This window comes from Vigna umbellata, chromosome 1 (assembly GCF_029865625.1).
Source record: "Vigna umbellata cultivar VRB3 chromosome 1, Vumbellata_1.0, whole genome shotgun sequence".
NCBI classification, from domain to species: domain Eukaryota; kingdom Viridiplantae; phylum Streptophyta; class Magnoliopsida; order Fabales; family Fabaceae; genus Vigna; species Vigna umbellata.
Window position 1 is genome coordinate 2,829,426 of NC_142165.1, and position 7,157 is coordinate 2,836,582.

The window sequence follows — 7,157 nt, forward strand, 5'->3', positions numbered from 1 at the left end:
TAGTGCAAAAATAGCATATAACGTCACACGTTCAATGTCTAACCACTCAATAGTCAACGTTAAAAATGACCGATGACAATTTTGTAAATAAATGCAATTATTAAACGTCGTTTAGAATTATAATTCGACGTAAAAGGAAATAAAGCGTCGAATGCCTCAGCGTTAGACGTCAAAAGGTTAGTGAATTCAATAAAGATTTGAGAGGGAGATTGAAAATTCATTCACTTTATCTTAGCGCACGAGACCCTCTTCTTTGCTCAAACTTTTCTCGAACGAAGTTTGACGACCATCACATGTAATCTTTCTATCATTTGATACAAATGCATGTTAACTAACTACTTTAAGTATGATTTTCGTTTGTTTCACTGATTATTTTCGTGTTCTTGTCCTTCATAGGCGCATTCTGCTTTCTCTCTCACTAGTGGCAACCCTTTATTCCGATGAACCCACCTTTTGAAGGTTAATTTTCGTTTTCGTTTTGAAAAACTTATTTGTTGAACTTGTTTGTTGCTTTCTTTGTTGAACTTGTTTGTTGTTATTGTTGTTTGGTTGAACTTGTTTATTGTTGTTGTTTAATTGAACTTGTTTGTTGTTTGATTGAACTTGTTTGTTGTTTGTTATTGTCATTTGTTGTTGATCCTATATTACCGTTCATAGTTCTGCTTTTAAGGTCTCGTAGACTTGTAAAAAAGGATTACAATTATTTAAAAAAAATTGATTAACGTCGTATATTGACAAAATTCAACGTTAAATTAACGTCGTATATTGACAAAATTCGACGCATCGATTTTTTAAATTCAACGTCAATTTAATGTCTCCCGATATGACGTCATTCTCGAATTCGACGTGAAAGGCAAAAAATATTCGACATTGTACGCTGTTTTTGTACTAGTGATTATATGAATCAGTATGAGATAGTTTAACTAAGGACTATTTAATTTCATTTTTAAAATAAAATACACCTTTTTATTTCTATTTGCTGATTATTTTAGCTAAAATGGAATTTGATGCACAGGCATGTGGAGACAAACTCGTACTGAGGGGATTGTCATTCCATGGTTTTCATGGAGCAAAGCCAGAAGAAAGGAAACTGGGCTAGAAGTTCGTGATAGATATAGATGCTTGGATGGATCTTGCAACTGCTGGCAAAGCTGATCACTTATCTGATACAGTTAGTTACATAACAATATATGAGTGAGCGACCAACAAATTTAGAACGTCTTGGTTCTGCTTTCATCATTTGATTGTATGAATTTCTAGTGTCACTCTTCATATTGGTTAATGTCTTAATTTAGTAGGTATAATCCGATTAACATGTCAATAATTTGTGATGCAGTATAGTTAAGGAAGTTCTTGAAAGGTCACCTCACAACCTTCTGGAATCAGTGGCCCAAAAAATTGCAATAACTACTCTAACAAATCATAAAGAAATTTTTGTTGTTCGAGTGAAGGTTGAAAAGCCTCATGTGGCAGTTTAAGGTCTAGTTGATTACTCAGGCGTTGAGATTCATAGACAGAGAAGCGATTTGTCAGGCTAAACTTTTATATGTGTTTTGGTTCCACTCTCATATTTTCAAGATCCATTTGACACAAAAGTAATATAACTTTTTCCCTTGGCCATTAATTTTTTCTCTATCATGAGTCAGTATTGCTGATAAAATTAGAAGTTAAAAAGTTAGGCATACAAAATAAACTGTAAAGATAATTTGGTCTCTCCAAAACAAAAAGACATTCTAGAGAGTTATTGATAGAGTTGCCTAAGTATTGCTTTTCTCTCATCTTCCAAAATTTAGACATCCTATATAATATAGTCATCGTTTATGTTTGGTATGACAGGAAGAAATGCTCATAATAGTTTCTCTATTTTCATCCTGTTTAGTAACGTACTGAGGATTGTAATATGTGTAGGATCTAACAATCGTCCTCCCCTATTTGTATCCTGCCTCCACCCAAGGTTTGGAGCAAATTAGGCAGAAGCAGTTATTGGTGACCAGATCCTAGATCCAGATTTGGACCCATGTGAAGTGCTCCTTTTATATATTTGACTTGCCATATATTTTTACTTTATCCGAGGCATATCTTATTATTAAACCGGAAACCGTGAAGAACTTGTAGGGGTCATTGGCAATTGCTAGTTATTGTTCCGGATCGTTCTCTTGTAGTTCTCTTATGTTCCTTGCATAAGAAAACTAACACATTGTCCATCAAAAATATATTAGAAGCGTAAGTTTTCCTTTCTATTTTTCTTCCTTCCTATAATATTATTATGATGTAATGGATGTCTACCTTTTGTATAGGTGATGGACAAATTTATGAACACCAAAATATGATGTCACAAACTTGTTTTTCAATCGGCAAGTATGACCGAATCGTTCAAGTAATAAACTTGGTAAGACCAAGTATCGTTCTTCCCAAAGGACTCACGGCCTAGTTTAGTTGTGTGGTTTATTGATTAGCTATGACTTAAAGACGAAATATTTGGATTTTATATGCAAGAAACGAAAATTTAAATATGTATGCATGAAGTTTTGATCAATGGCAAAAGCAAAAGATAAACACTTTCAATGAAATATATGTATGAATATGTTGTTGGGGTTCAATTTCATCTTATCCACTCTCATATATTTTAGGAATTCAACATTCAAATCATCATTGTTAATGCCACTCTCTAAAGTACCTTTCAAGAAGGCTTCTCCCTAATCACGAGTTCATACAATTTCTAGCATTCCTAATGATCAGTTCATAAGTGCAGGAGCTTAACGACAACCAATATGAAATTGGGAGAAATTCCCCGGATCTAGACTTCCCCGTACGCGCCCGTATCGACAAAACCAATATTCATGCATCGAATGAGTTAAACAATGCAAGCATTAAGCAAAGAGGAAAAACCCTAACTAATGATGAAAGAAAGCATAGATCTTAAATAAAAGATGTAAAAACAAATTCCAAATATGAGAGCTTCAAAAGATTACATTGATTCCCCAACAAACATACAGAGTTTAGTTCACCATATTCATGGTGAACCTAGATGAATAACAATGAAAGAATGAAAGATAAAACCCTAAAAAGGTGAAGAGGAAGCCTCAGCATCCAAGATCCTCCTTCAAAGGGGTGGAAGAGAGAGTGTTTGCTTCGTTCCAGCCAAAGATACAAACCCTAGGAAACCCTAAAGCTTATATATTATTCGTAAATTACAGAAAATTAGGTCCAAGCCCATTAAAGTGCCGCTCAGCGGTAAAATACCGCTCAGCGGTAAGTGCGTGTCACGTTTCTTCCCCTCAGCGGCCATTTTGCCCCTCAGCGGTCCTCCCGTGAGCTCCTGAGTGCCGGTCAGCGGTAAACTGCCGCTGAGCGGTGACTTCGGCTTCTCCTTTTGCACTTTTTTATGTCTTTTCTGATTCCATATCTCTCCTTCTTCACTTCTTTCACCAAATTCACCTTAAAACCTGCACAAAAACACTGAAATCAAGCATAAACCTGTCCAGCTCTCTTATTTCTGAAAATATGAAGAAAAGCATGATTTCAAGCTAGTTTCTAAGTATAAAGGTTGCTTTTAGTATCAATTTTAAGCGTGAAAATAACAGTTTTTCAACTGTTATCACAACCCCAAACTTAGAACTTTGCTTGTCCTCAAGCAAACAAGATGTAACTCCATCTTCAACCAATTCATATGATGGTTCACTCATTCAAAAATCCTCTTTTTAGATAAGTAAAAACTTCAATCAAACTTATGACCAAGAGTTCAATCAAGATGTGCACATGCTTTAATGTTTCACAAAGTCAGTTAATACCCAACAAATGCTCTTTTTCATGAATGACCAATTAATTAAGCATGGATGTTCATGTGCTAATGGAATATTTCCTCACTAGGTAAAGTGTCTCACTCAACACACAAGTGTATAAGAGGTAATCACTCATTCACTCTACTATCACAATGTCACATGAATCAACTTTGCCTTTCATTTTACCACAATCAAAAACATTCACAAGCATGCATCATCACAAGGACTTTTCAATGGCTTATAATGTGGCTGGGCTAACAAGAAAATTGGTTTTTCTGGATCACAAAATCCTTGAGTTAAGAGAATCATAACACACAATTATTCTTATTTTTCCCAACTTGCCTTTGCATTTGCATTGAGCTTTGCTTCTTTTTCTTTTCTTTTCTTTTTTCTTTGCATATTCTTACTTTTTAGCTCTTAGCTCAATGCTTTTCCTTTTTCATGTTTTCCAAACAACCCCAAACTTGAACATTTAACAATACCACAAAATATTTTCTACTTAACTCAAGGTAAAGATTTTCAATCAAGGGTTTCAGTGTATGTTCAAGGCTAAGGGTTCAAAGGATAGAACACAAAGTGTTCTCTTTTAGTGGGCTAACTTTATGAATTTGGCCAATAAAAAGGGTTCCAACAGACGGCCTTGATCATATGATGCAAAACAAGCAATTGATTCAATCATAGAAAACCTGGGCAAAGTCATTCATGTTTCCAAAGTAATAACATTCAATCATACCAAAAACTCTGGAGCTCAAAACCTCACATATAAGCTCATCCACATTTGACATACACATCCTGCTTAATCTCACAATCACAATCATAATATCATGCATTTGTTCACAAAGCTTGTGAATCACCTGTATAAGCATTTTAATGTGCACATCATCTCAACATCAATCAATCAATAAGCATCATTCAGCATTACTTATCACACAATCACAATTAATAGCAAACCATCATAACAAACCAGGTGTTCAATAGAGTACATCAAACCCTAATCTAAAAACAAAAACAAATAAGTTCAGAAAACTTAAACCACAAAAGCATAATCATATGATAGCATTTATCAGTAAATGCTATCTCAGCTCCTCATCAGTCTGAGCTGTCCTCTGTATCTTCTTCTTCTTCCTCATCTTCATCATCTTCAAATGCATCATCATCATCAGCTTCATCTTCTTCCATCTCTCTAGCTGAAGCTTCAGCTGCTCCAGCTCCTCTCCATGCACTGGTTCCTCTGGCCAAGCTACCACATTATGGAATTCATCCATAGTCCACCTGTGGGCTGGAGGTGTATCATACATCCCCACAATCATCTCAGCAGTGGCCACCTGCCCTCTGTGAATGGACTGCAACTGAGCACCTATAAGAGACATATATATGTCCCTCATCTGGAATGGTTCTGCTTCATGTGTCTCAGCAGATGTCTGGCTCTGTGTTGGCCCTCTCTCTCTACGAGCATGGCGTGGTGGAACTGGCTGAGCTGTTTCCTCACCTCCACAATACTGTCTGTAATAAGCCTCATCAATAGCTTTTCTTGGCCTCTCAAATGGTGGAGCAGAAGTGTCCACCCCAGCTATCTTGCAAAGGTGAGTGATCAAAGAGGGATGTCCTAGTGGTTCTTTGTTGTTTGAGGTATTGGCGCACACACTAATCTCATCAGCTATCACATGCCCAATATTAACATTCAAGTTTCTGATAGCACAGTAGATGAATAGTGCCCTGCTGAGAGTAATATCTGACACATGTGAACATGGCTGAATGTTGGCATGAGAAAACGCCATCCAATACTTTGCAAGAGGAGTCAAATCCGTCCTCCTAATGTTAACCACTGAGCCAGATCGATTCCTTTGGAAGTGTCCTCCAGGTATACACAGTACTCTCTCCACATCCTCATAATCAGCACCTTCCTCCATGCAAAGAGCAAACTGGCATTGCTCACCAGCCCACACAGTGTCCAGGAAGTTATTGCTAGAATCAGGATCATACCTGATAGCATGGCCTCTGACATAGCCCAAATAATTCTCAGCTGGATAATCAGCAATCTTCTTTGCATTGGTGTAAAATTCCTTTACCACAGCTATGTTGGCAGGTGCAGGATAGGTGGCTAGCTTTCCCCAGTCATTCCCTAACACTTGTTCTCCAAATTGAGGAGCAAAGTTAGGTATCATTCCAACCTTTCTCTCCATCAGAAGTCTCCTGTCCTGAACCACCCTAAAGTGCTTCTCATGTTTCCTAGAGAGGAACCTGCTAGAGTGGGGTTGCTCTGGTTCCTTTTCCTTTCTCTTGGTTGCCATGGTTTTCAATCTTTTTCCTGAAGAGGATGTCATTCCTACATTCAAAACACAAATACAAAACCACAGAACATGATGTTAATCATTAGTAAAACACAGAACACAACTCCTTTCGAAGCTAAACCACCGCTGAGGGCCAGCATTCCCCCTCAGTGCCACCAGTGCCACATTCCAACATGCAAAAATTCAGAAAAACCAAATCTGGCAGAGTGCCGCTCAGCAGCAGTTTACCCCTCAGCGGTAACTCTGCAGATTTTTGAAAATCTTGTTTTAAAGCTGTCCTAACTCCACCCAAATGCAATTTTCAGTTTTCCAGTTCATAATCATGCAGTTTAATCGGTTCAAACATCAAATATATCATCAAATCATGCATAGAAATCAAAACCCCTAAATATTCATGCTTTGACAATCACATTCAAATTCAAGAACCCTAGAATGAAGAAAATGCATTTTACTTACTTGGGTGGAGATACTAGATGCAATAAGAATGCTTCCAAGCTAGAATGCTCTCTTCCAACCCCAAACTTTGATGACACACTAGTGAACAAGTGAGTGGAAGAGAAATTTTCTTAAGAGGAAAGAGTGAAAATATGTGGAAAACCTTGGAGAAGGTATGTGAGGGTGTTTGTGCAGAGAAAAATCTGAAAGTGTGAGCAAGTGCGCAGCTTAGGGTTTAAAAATACCCTAATGGGCTCGGGTCCCGCTAAGGGGAACTAAAGCCCATTCTGCGAGAGTACCGCTCAGCGGTAAATTACCGCTCAGCGGCACTTTCGTGATGTGCTCTTCTCCTTCTTTTCTTAACCTACGTGCCTCCCATACATGCCTCTTATTGGTTCCCTGCTATTCAATGTTTAAAATGCTTATGCAAACCCTAACTAAAATAAACAAACAGAAAGATTCAATCAACTGGGTTGCCTCCCAGGTAGCGCTTGTTTAACGTCACGAGCCTGACCCAAAATCCACCAACACCCTTCAGTAGGTGTTAAATTTTCTTACCACCACCCATCAGCAGGTGTTGCAAACATAGTATCCTTCAGTAGATACTTAACCACCTAGCATCCTTCAGTAGATGCTATCTCCAACAAAA

General features: G+C 37.6%; 1 pseudogene; it reads left to right on the forward strand.

Moving 5' to 3' along the window:
• The first annotated feature begins 994 nt into the window (after positions 1-994).
• Positions 995-1,538, forward strand: LOC148204407 (dihydroneopterin aldolase 1-like; annotated as a pseudogene).
• Positions 1,539-7,157: the final 5,619 nt, after the last annotated feature.